The sequence below is a fragment of the Peromyscus eremicus genome, chromosome 3, assembly GCF_949786415.1.
Source record: "Peromyscus eremicus chromosome 3, PerEre_H2_v1, whole genome shotgun sequence".
Lineage (NCBI taxonomy): Eukaryota > Metazoa > Chordata > Mammalia > Rodentia > Cricetidae > Peromyscus > Peromyscus eremicus.
Window position 1 is genome coordinate 66954643 of NC_081418.1, and position 12374 is coordinate 66967016.

Genomic DNA, 12374 nt, shown 5'->3' on the forward strand with positions numbered 1-12374 from the left:
CACAAACAAAAACCATCTTAATTGCCACTGGGTGATCACACAATAAATGCCCAATTAAAAACCCAGAGACCTGCTTACTTGCCCTGGGGCCTGTCTGGATGGCTTGATAATTAGAGACACCCTGGGCAGGAGTGGACTGCAACTTCCTGTAAGGAGCACTTCCTTCAGGCACATTATGTGGTAACCCACTTTTATCAACGAAGAAGTCAACTACTTCTTCATCCTTCTTCTGGATCTGCCTTAAAGCTGGAATCCAGGAAAGCTGTTCTATCCCAGATACATGAACCCATTCATGGCGCCAGTATACGTGGGTGGGGGCATGCGCACATGTACTGTAGCTAGAGTTTTTCTGCCTGGCCCACAGTCAGGACAAATCTCTCTCACCTGCCAGTCCCACAGCCACTCAGACCCGACCAAATAAACACAGAGACTTATACTGGTTACAAACTTTATGGCCATGGCAGGCTTCTTGCTAACTGTTCTTACAGCTTAAATTAATCCATTTCCATTAATCTATACCTTGCCACATGACTCATGGCTTACTGGCATCTTCACATGCTGTTTGTCATCGTGGCGGCTGGCAGTGTCTCTCTGACTCAGCCTTCCACTTCCCAGCTTTATTCTCCTCCTTGTCCCGCCTACACTTCCTGCCTAGCCAATGGCCAATCAGTGTTTTATTTATTGACTAATCAGCAACACATTTGCCATACAGAACATCCCACAGCAATGTACCCCATCTCCTCTATCCTAGTTACTGGGTTACTAACAGCTCTGTGAGTTTCCCGGCATTCTGAGGCTGCTTCGCTGACTCAGGGCTTCTCAGCTGGGTGCCTGGTAATGTCTGGAGATGTTCTTGGCTGTCACAAAGAGATCTCACTGAATCTGTCTGGTGGGTGGAAGCCAGGGATGTTGATGAAGACGCCACAGTGCACAGTAACCACTCTCAACCAAAATTTACCTGTCCCTGATGTCCGCGGTGACAACGTTGAGATGATATAGGGGAGTCTATGGATTGGGGCTCCAAATAAAAGTGATGAGCTGAAAGTGCAAGCCCTCTTACATCACCTCTGCTTCATCCCAAATACTGGGGTCCGATCATGCCAACTCTGCCAAAGCCAGTTTTCTCTGTGAGGTCATCGGTGGGGCTCAGCAACCTGCAGCCTACTGTGGCTGCCTCCTGCTTTTCTCTAGCCAGGAGACAGTAGCTAGTTATTGCTTTGTCAAAGAGCTAAGGAACAAACAAGAATGATGCGTTGTGACTCATGAACATAACGTCCACTTGGAGTCAAGCCACACCCACTTGCTTTGTGTGGCAAGGATACATTTTGCACTTGGAATAATAATGACGATCCTCATGGCCTGTAATATTTTCTGTCTGGTCCTTGACAACAGCAAAAGTTTGCTGACTTATACCCAAGGCCAATGATGTGACTCACCTTCGAACTTACGATGATGGAGGTTCCCATGTTTGACCACACAGACTTAAAATTAAAAGAATGCAGCTTTAAAAGCCTGCCCCAGCACAGTGCCTGCCAATGGCATCTTCTAGTGTGGAGATGCAATAGGGACACAGGTAAGAAAGCAGAAAGCAGAAGAAGTACCTGGACCTGGAGGTGATGGTCCTAAGGCAGCAGAGGAAGAGAATGAGAGCATCTCTTACTGAGGCAACAGGAAAGCTACCGTGTTGAAGATATTCAACCCATTTCACAGATGGAAAAAAACAGAATCTATGAAATGATGCGGGGAAAGGCAAAGTATTAGCAACGTAGAGGAACAGGCTTCAAGCCGAATCTGTGTGGCTGCTCATCTCTCCATGTCAAAAAGATACTTCGAGCCGAAGCAGGATATGAATGGATCCTGGATAAGCTAGGGAGAAAGACTCAGATTGCTAAACTATACAGGGGGAAAATGTTGGAATTGGCAGACTGCAGATACTGCCAGAAAAGTCTGGTGAGACCTAAGAGCAACCGCTCTTAGAAATAGATCTTGTGAAGTCCGTGTGGAAGGAACGTCCTATAATAAAAGATATATGGCTAAGGGAAAGAAGTCCACTAAAAAAGGTTATATGCTATGGAATTATTTTTAATGGCTACCAGATGTTGTGGGGCTGTGAGGGGTGACTGGTAGAGGACTTTCAAAGGCAGCAGGATTATTCTTGTATAACACTACAATGGTGGGTACCCACTATGATACATCCGTCAAAATTCATAGAATGCCCAACCCAAGGATCCTAATGGAAACTGCAGACTTTAGTTAATACTATAATAACCAACATAGCAAGATTTGGTCATCCATTGTTAAAGGTGTAGCAAGCTCGCCCAACATTGTAAGAATGAGGAGCAGTGGGGATTGGGTAGAAAGGATGGATGAGAAAGGCCATTATATTTCATTCAATATTTTCTGTTAACCTAAGTTAAAAAAGTAATTCAGGCAAAGTAAGCCAAGCTTTTTCATCTCAGCTACTTGGGTGGCTGAGGCAGAAAAATCAAAAGTAAAAAGAGAATTGAGAATACAGTCCAGTGGCAGAGTGCTTCTAGTGTGCCCAAAGCATGGGTCTCCATGCCCCATTCCACCCTCCAACACACACCAGACTGAGGTCCTAAAACTGGACCAAGTGGTTCGTGCAGAGTCCACCACATCCTATGACCCTGAGATAACGGACATTTACCTGATTTTTCTCCCTTCACTGAAGAGTAAAAGAAAGACCCTGGGCCAGGAGCATCAGTCCTAGGAGTGTTGGGAAATATGCAGCAACAAATCAGGACCCATAATTTTATTTGTGTAACATGAATCTTCAAAGGTCTTATTAAGCCAGGCGGTGGTGGCGCACGCCTTTAATCCCAGCACTCGGGAGGCAGAGCCAGGCGGATCTCTGTGAGTTCGAGGCCAGCCTGGGCTACAGAGTGAGATCCAGGAAAGGCACAAAGCTACACAGAGAAACCCTGTCTCGAAAAACCAAAAAAAAAAAAAAGGTCTTATTAATAAAAACAAACCTGGAGCCAGGTATTGCGGTGAACACTGAAAGATCAGAGAGACAGAACAGGCCACAGCTAACTTCACCTCACCAGTTCCTCAGCTGATCTTGTTTCCTCAAACTGGAAGCCGGTGTCCTCATCCGAATGAATCTCAGCTGAACCACTGCTCAAAAGCCTGAAAGCTTAACAGACTCTAGTTCCTGGTTTTCACACATTTTATACCTTTCTGCTTCCTGCTATCACTTCCTGGGATTAAAGGCGTGTGTCACCATGTCTGGCTGTTTCCAGTATGGCTTTGAACTCACAGAGATCCAGATGGATCTCTGCCTCCAGAATGCTAGGATTAAAGGTGTGTGTGCCACCATTTTCTGGCCTCTATTTCTATCTAGCGGCTGTTCTGTTCTCTGACCCCAGATAAGTTTATTAAGATGCACAATATATTGGGGAACACAATATCACCACACACTTGTCTCGGGCACAGGACATCATTTCACACTCAGTGGCCCAGCCACCAATATACGTATGGCTATGGTTGTTGTTTAGAACAATGCCAACATCCCAGGCTTCTTCAAACCTTGGACAAAGCAATTTCTTGGGGCTGATAATTTTGTGCTATGATGGAAAGTAGCAACTGGTATGGCAAAATGTGCTGACTTTAGAAGTCAGTGTGGGTATTAACATGTCTTCTCTTCCACATCCTGCCTCAGAGCGTACTTACATGCTGAGCAGCCTGACAGAAAGTTGGCCATGGCCAACCTTGGAAGTGACAGTGTGTCTGGTGACGCTCAGTGGTGTATCTAGTGTGCTCATGTTAACCAGCAGACGTGGCCCCTGGATCGTTGAGTCCCCACTCACTTCTTTTGGCTAACAGTTTCTGAACTGCTGCAGAGCACTAGCCTGGAGGATCGTGAGATCTGAGCTCATGTCAGAAATCAGTTTTTACCTAATCCCTCAAAAATCATAATTACACAAAGATGTCAGCTAGTCCCATAGAAATAATAACCCCCCCTTTAAGATTGTTGTTCATGAGGAAAGAAGAACATGCCGCCAACTGACACAGATTATTCAATTCTACACAAGGGCACATCCAAAAACACACATCGATTTTATATTATGCATATTTTTCTATACACACACAAACACACATTTTTCAAACAGTTTAGTAGAGAAATCAACATTGCCAATTTTTACTTGTATGTAAGCTTTGTATATCCAAAACTTAAACAGATGAGTGTTTATGACTTTAAAAATGCACACATGTAAAACATTTAACAGTGTAGTGCACTTATCTACCAGTGGATTTCACAGAAAGACCCTGTATTTACATCTTTTAATTGTGTAGTACATATGCTGTTTATGTGTACTGACATTTATGATTGAAAACCAAGCGGCTCCACTCAAGCGAGTTCTTCCTCGCTTCTGAAACGATCCCAGGCCTAGAAGTGATGTGCTGCTTAGGAAAGGGTAAGGAAGAAGGAGAGGCTGCTGAGTGTTGACTGGTTCTAAAACACTTCAAAGGGGAAAATAATAAAAATGTAAAATAATAAAAAATCAAAAGTGAACAAACAAACTCTATACAAGTCACAAAATCAGAGGCTATTTTTCCCACGGAAAGACAAAACAGCTTTTAGCGTCTGCCACTGTGAGATGTTTGAAAGACAGAGAGGTGTGAGGTCTGGGCAGGGACAAGGAGGTGGGCCACCCTCTGTGGAGACCCTATCCAACACTTCTCAATGAGGATTCCAGAAAGTGTGGCGTGTAAATGCCTGTATTGTCTTCTGAGTTACAGCTGAGCATTTCGTTTGGAAGGACCACAGACGTTTTCTTCTTACATCCAAGACTTGGGTTTTTAATAGCAGCTGTGTTTGGAAAAATTCTAAAATCAGAAAGGATGTGGTCTGAAGCGTTGAAGTGTGCAGCCACATGTGGAAAACACAGCTCGGAGACATGAAGTGGCTCATTTATCAGGTCGTAATGCAGAGTCTCAAGTTTGGGATCCAGTAGGAATTTCTTACCCAGACCAGAGGTTGCTGAGTGCCTTCCTCCACTGAGGCCCATGAATTTTCTTGCTTCTCTCCACAGCAGTGGGCTCTGCTGCCCTTTGGCACATATTATTAATGTTACTGACAACCCTGCTTATTCTCCCTCTCTGTATCAGTAATACAGCCTTATGAATCTAATAAATATGAGCCTAGACTTCAATTGTACATTGGTGAATTCTCTCTCTCTCTCTCTCTCTCTCTCTCTCTCTCTCTCTCTCTCTCTCCCTCCCTCCCTCCCTCCCTCCCTCCCTCTCTTTTTCTCTCTCTCCTTTTGCTAGCTTTCAAGCACTTTTGGACAAATGGTCATGCCAACTGAGCTGTATGGTGAGTGGAACGGCATCTCGGGGGAAGTATTGGTAATGTTTATGAGGTCATATCAAGCTGCTCTAGAGATTCATGTGCTAATGCCAGTCTTCAAATTCAAAACTAGATGCTCTCTCAGAGCTTACGAATGCTCTCTAGTTTAAATTCCAATGGCTGTAGAAACAAGCAAGCCTAAAGGATTTTCCAGTCTATTCTGCAGGGCTGCGTAAAGAGGCCAGGCTGGTGTGATCGGAGGAGAGATGGGAAACTGAATCAAATAACTAACTGTCAAGCACAGCTTTAAGGACAGGTTGGGGTATCTTGGGTGACTTATACATTTTGTAAGGTTGACTTAGAACTAAATTACACTGAAGCCCTTCATGGTAGAAGGTGCATACATGTACAAAGGAACAGATTGGATGGTTCTTGAGAAAGGCTCAAGTAGTGAATGGAACATGGCCAAGTGAACAGATGAAGACCCGGAGTCTGGAAAAGTCCTGGAATGATTATTTGGGGCAAAGGGTGAGGAAGCATATGGCCATTCAGACTAACCCTGCAAGCTGAGTCTGCTGATGAGCTGGTCCCTGCAGAGTGGAGGCTTTTCCAACCAGCTCCTTCTGCTGTTCCCTGTGAAACATCTTTAGGGTTGGAGCAAAGAGGCAGATGGATGTTGGGAAAGAAACCTGTGTGACCATCCTGACGCCAACTTGTTCTCAGGTGAAATGACACTCTGGGAACTGTTCTAGGGAACTCTGGGCTTTGGGTTTGTTCTTAAGAGATTTGAAGAATTAAGAGCCATGCTGCTAGGTTTGGTTTCTATGGAGGTGGCAGATAGCCCAATGTAATGATGGCTTCCATAACACAAAAGTGCAGCACACTCTCCCATGAAAGACACCCAGATACGTCAGCCAGTTCCAGGTACCCATTCACCTTCTACCTTGCGCAAAATATGGCCTTCTCCTCCTCCTTCTCCTCCTCCTCCTCTTTTAAGATGTATTTCTTTTCATTTTGTGTGTATGGGTGTTCGGCCTGCAAGTGTACTGCATGTACACAGGAAGCAGAGAATCCAGAAGAAGGACATGGAAGAACGCTGCTTATGTCTTGTTCCTCCTGGTTCACTCAGTCTGTTTCTTTTAGCGTCCAGGACTACCAGCTCTGGGGCAGCACCATCCACAGTGATCTGGCACTTCCATATCAATCAAGGAAATGCACCACAGGCTTACCCACAGGCCAGTCTGGTGGGGGCATTTTTCTATTTGAGGTTCCTTCTTCTAAAAGGACTCTAGCTTGTATCTGCTTGGCATAACACTGGCCAGCAGATTTGGCAAGGTTTGGCCAATGACTGTTGGTTAAAATTTGATTCACTGCAAGAAACAAAGGTGTGCTAAAGGAGAAACTCGTGGCCATGCTTCCTGCCTGGATAAATCTCTCTCTCTGTCTCTTTCTGAACTGAATGAACAGCAGATGTTGGTTCTTTTGTGGCTAGAACAAGGTGGCTCTATTTCAATGCAAGTGTGGGTCTGTAAGTCACTCCATGTACACTTTCATTACAGTGCTCCACTGCCACTACACTTAAAATACCTGCAGAGTGCCTGTGAGTCCTCTGAGCACCACAAGCCCTGCAGAGGCCAGCAGACTCCAGAGGAAGCATGGTCAGGTGACCTCAAGTGCTTCCAACTCAGGCAGGTTTGGGCCTGGACCCCAAAGAGCTGTGTAGTCCTGAAAACCTGAATTGACCTTGCCAACACTTAATTTATTCATCAAAAAGATAGAGACAGTCAGACATACCTTTTTAGTTGTATTGAATACTAAAATAGATAATGTAGAACGCTATCAGCAAAAGGGGTTTTCTAGAAGCAAGACCCTCATCTCTAGAAGCTATGAATTCATAGAGATGGATAGATAAATAATAGATAATAGATAGATAGATAGATAGATAGATAGATAGATAGATAGATAGGTCACTGGGTGCCCTCTCTAAGATTGATAATTGTTATTACTTAACCAAACTCTGTGAGGCATGAACTACCCCTCAAGGGCTGAAGTGAAGGCCAAGAGAAAGATGTTTATAAGCAAGAATATGAACTCCTTTTTTGAAAATAACTTATTTATTTTTATTTTATTTTATGTACATTGGTGTTTTTCCTGCACATATGTCTGTATGAGAGCATCGGATCTCCTGATACAGGAGTTACAGACAGTTGTGAGCTGCCATGTGGGTGCTGGGAATTGAACTCAGGTCCTCTGGAAGAGCAGCAATGCTCTTAACCTCTGAGCCATCCCTCTAGTTCCAGGAACATGGGCTCTTTTTTTTTTTTTTTTTTTTTTTTTTTTAAAGATTTATTTATTATGTATACAGTGTTCTGCTTGCATGCCAGAAGAGGGTGTCAGATCTCATTACAGATGGTTGTGAGCCACCATGTGGTTGCTGGGAATTGAACTCAGGACCTCTGCAAGAACAGCCAGTGCTCTTAACCTCTGAGCCATCTCTCCAGCCCCGAACATGGGCTCTTGATTCTATCACAGTGACAACCATGTGGCAGCTGCTTCAGACATGATAAAAGGGAAGAAAAAAACTAGGAAGGGAGGAAGAGAGAGAGCAAGTGAGACCTGACCCATAATCTTTCTTATATTGCTTCTAAAATGAAAATTCCTGACTAAAACAGATATTCTTAAAAAACAAACAAACAAACAAGTAAAACTAGACATTCCTTCATTCCTTAGGAGACAGAAGAAAGGATATAGGTACCTAACTTCCTGCCATGGTCACTTTTAACCTGAAATCTGAACTCGCTGAGTGTAGTTGAGCTCCCCGTCATGTCGTATGCACTTTATTGGCTCTGAAGACCTCTGGTTATGGGCGGTGTTCACGGCTGCAAAGCCAAATTCCCAAAGTGATTCGTGTTTTCGAGATGTTGATGTCTCACGCTGTGTTCTAATAACATTTCCAATACTGCCTGTGACACAGATTACACTACTCCAGCTTCCCAGGGGACCCAGCCAGAAGAACCCCTCTGGTGAGCATCCTGGAGCTGAGGTGCCCGCTGCAGAGTCCTGAGACACACATTGAAAATCAGCAAACGACAGAGAAACAGTTTGGCAGCAAGTGTGGGCGGGAGAGAGACTCCTTTTTAAGCAATCTCCCCTCATACACCAAGGCGATGCTGTACTGACCCCTTCCCCACGTCTATACGACCACAGAGAAAGCCGTGGAGGTAACGAGAAAGCTCTGGAGGTAACGAGAAAGCTCTGGAGGTAACAGCCTGATGCGCCCTCAAGCACCACTGCTGTAACAAGGCATGAAAGTTGAACCGACTGAACTGAGCTGGTCCAAGAAAACGCTTGAAAGCTCTGGAAACATCCAAGCTTGCAGGGCTGAAGACAGCAGGCAAAGGACCCCTCTTCCACCCGAGTGACAACCTCAAGTGACATGAGCATCAAGTGGGTGTGGCATGTCAGCCAAGAGAAAGGAAAAGGCACAGTTACCCTGGAGGAATTCTGGGCCCATGACCTCTTGCTACTGAGACCTCTGTCACCTGGGGGAGTCTTTCCTCTGTCCTCCGCCTCCTCCCACAAGAACTGAAGTACTTCCCAGGTTTGGAAGATTCTCTTTCAAGATGTTTGGCCTCTTTTAGTAGAACCAGAAACATTGATTTAGAGTTAGGATGAGAATCATCTTCCTACAAAGAGGCTTGACAGAAGGAAAATTCTTTGGTAAGGTCTCGGACAAGAGTAGGAATCCAGACTTGCTCTTAAGTTTCTGGTGGGAGCAGAGAGAGACATGACCTTCATTGAAACAAACAAACAAACAACCAACAATGAAAAGCAAAGTGGTTGGGGATAGAGCTCAACGGTAGAGCACTTACCTAGCATGGGCAGGGCCCTGGGTTCCATCCCTAGTCCCTAGCACTGTAAAAGACAAACAATGTAACGATATTTACCTAAAATGTAAATGCATGTGAGGTTTAATTAACAACTCCACCTCTAGAAACCCACAACCAAGAGAAGTATTTCCACCTTGGTGACCTGATACATGTTTGATATAGTCGGTGCATTGTTGTTGACAAGCAAAGAGACTAAAAGCATCCTCAGGGTCCATCAATAAGGGACATGGCTCAGTAGGAGCATCCATAAATGAACACGGTAACTAGGAAACTTGCTATGAGCTCATACTTCTAAATGAAACAGGCCTGAGATTCACCACTTATGTCAAGAAGCTGTTTGGCTCACAGTTTTGGAGATTTTGGTCCAAGATCAGTTGGCTCTTAGATTCAGACCTAAGAAGAGACCTCCCATCATAGAAACAGAGAGCTGGACCACTGGGTCACAGTCTTCCAGAACCCTATCATCCCGAATCCTAAGGCGTAAACTAGGCCTATGCACCCAGGTCTCACCTCCAGGCCAACTTCCTTCCCAGGTGTCCAGCCTTCATCATGCCAGAGAAGTACTCTCTCCAGCCAGTCTGCAGCAGCCCCACATCTCACTAGGCCATGAATGCTCTGAGGGCAAAGATCCTGAATCTGCCAGCAAGCAGAGTCCAGTCTTAGGCCAGCAGCTCTGCCTGGATTCCAGAGAGATCCGGTCTGTTCTAAGGTTTCTGACGGTTTCCATGGGCAGTACTTCTGATCTATATGTGATTTTCTGCCAGGCTTCCTTCCAGGAGTCACGGCACCCCATAAGTGGCCACTGACCCAGCCTTCACTGCCTGCTCTGCTGTCTCCCACCTGGACAAGAGGCCAGTTCAGTAATGACAAGCCCGAGAAAGTGCTGCTGAAATTCCTTTTCCCAGAGCAGATGTGGGCAACGTCTACCCCTCCTCCCAAGGGCCCAACAACAAACTAAGGCACAATTCTGCCCAAGTTCACTCCGAGGAACCAGTGAGTTTATTGGGCTTCCTATAGGGGTGTGGGTGACCCTCCCCCAAAATGCTGCACCTGAAAAGCCTTACCCAGCAGGGATGAGGGCTTCTCTTTACCCACATAGATGGACCCCCAGCCCTAGTCTGCCCTGGCCTTTGCATACTCTAACTCCTTTATATACTCTTGCTTAGGCCACATGCAATCAAACCAGAGTTTTGTACAAGAGGAGGTAGAAAGCAGCTTGATACTCAAGCCCCTCTTCACCTCTCTACGTGGGTGTGTAAACAGTCAACAAGCCAAACTGGCATGATTTTTGCAAGGGGGTGCAGCTAAGTGTCCCCAAAATGGCTGGTGGCTTACCTTGGAGGACAGTCGCTCAGAACACAAGGGCTACTGAGTGCAGTAAGAGGACTGGGATGGTGAGAGCTGTGGCAGGACTCAGGCTCAGCATACACTGAGAGGGTGAGGGATATGGGAGGACTCAGGCTCTGCACACACTGGGATGCTGGGGGCTGTGGGAGGACTCAGGCTCAGCATACACTGAGAGGGTGAGGGCTATGGGAGGACTCAGGCTCTGCATACACTGGGATGCTGGGGACTGTGGGAGGACTCAGGCTCAGCATACACTGAGAGGGTGAGAGATATGGGAGGACTCAGGCTCTGCACACACTGGGATGCTGGGGACTGTGGGAGGACTCAGGCCCTGCACACATTTGGATGCTAGAAGTTATGGGAGGACCACAGCATGGACTCAGCATAGTGAGATCTGGAGGGGACTGGGGACACTTGGTGTCACTCCAAATCACTGTCCAGTGCACTCAGAAGGGGATCATGAAGCCTCCAGGAATGAGCATTTTCAGGAAGTTGATACGAGCAGGAAGCCTCGAGGGCAGACTCTAATAACTGCGTGAGAGCTCATGTCAAACGTGCTCCGAAGGAAAACTGGAAGATTGGGTGTTGGAGGAAGAGGCACTGGTTCCAGCAGCCTCAGTTTACCCCAGCATGTCTGAGGTGGGGACTTAGTTCTCACAGCTGAGATGGCCAACAAGCCTGCTTCTGGCAAAACACTTCCTTGCTGTATCATCCCACGGTGGAAGGCAAGAGGGCATTCGCTGGCACCGGAGAGGGGCTGGTGGAGAGAGAACGGGCATGAGAGGAAATGTAGGAGAGTTAGAGATTGGCAAGATGGGGTCCAGGCTCGCCCTTCCATCAGGAGCCTATTCCTGTGGCGACAGTGTCAACCCGTCTGTGAGAGGAGTCCTCATTGTACCTCTCTCACTATTTCAGCACCCTCCAGCCGGAAATTAGACTCCCGAGGCGTGGACTTTCAGGAACACATTTGAACTGCAGCAGACCAGGTACAACGACACTCCCAGACCTGGCAACAGGTCAAGACGGTTCCTGCAGACACTGAACAGGAGAAGCCGGAAGAGTCAAATGGCAAGCAGACCGCTCCTTGGGCTAGCAGAAGACAAGGGACACTGGAGCGGCAGTCTTGTGGACAACAGCCCCCAGTGTGGATCCCGTTCTGTTTTCACGCTCCCCAGCCTCCCAAGTCCAGGCCTGACTCTCCCAGCGAGGGGCTGGAAGGACACAACCAGCCTTCCTCAGCCCCTCCAGGAAACCTCGTCTAGTTACAGATACGTCTTGGGATGTACCCGGAGTCCCTGTCTGCCAAGAAAGAAGAGTATGGCATTTCACAAGGAGTAAGCCTGGTTACCCAGAGCAGGACCAACCCCAGGAGGGTAGTTGTGGGTTCCTCTGCTGCGTGAATCCAAGACTGTCTTCATAGACACTTCAGATGTTTGAGAGAATCTCCAAGTTACCCAGAGCCTTATCACTAAACTCCATGCCGGCCCCTCAGCTCCTGTTCTCTCTGCCATGGACAATTCTCTCTGCAATTGGATTAATTCCACCCACCCACCCCCAAGACCCATTTTGCCTATTAATTCACCCAAAACTTCCCTAGCCACAACACACAGTCCAGAATTCCTAGGCTGGCTTTTAGGACTGTCTGAAGTGAACTTTTATTTCTGAAACTCTCACCAGTTAGGTTCAAGGTGAACAGGGTGATTCATCTGTGACTCACTTGTCATCAAACCAAAGAAGATACTTTTCCATCTTGGTTCTTGTTGTCTGGCATCCACCCAATATCCATCATCATTTATTTACATCTTACCATATTCAAAATTCAA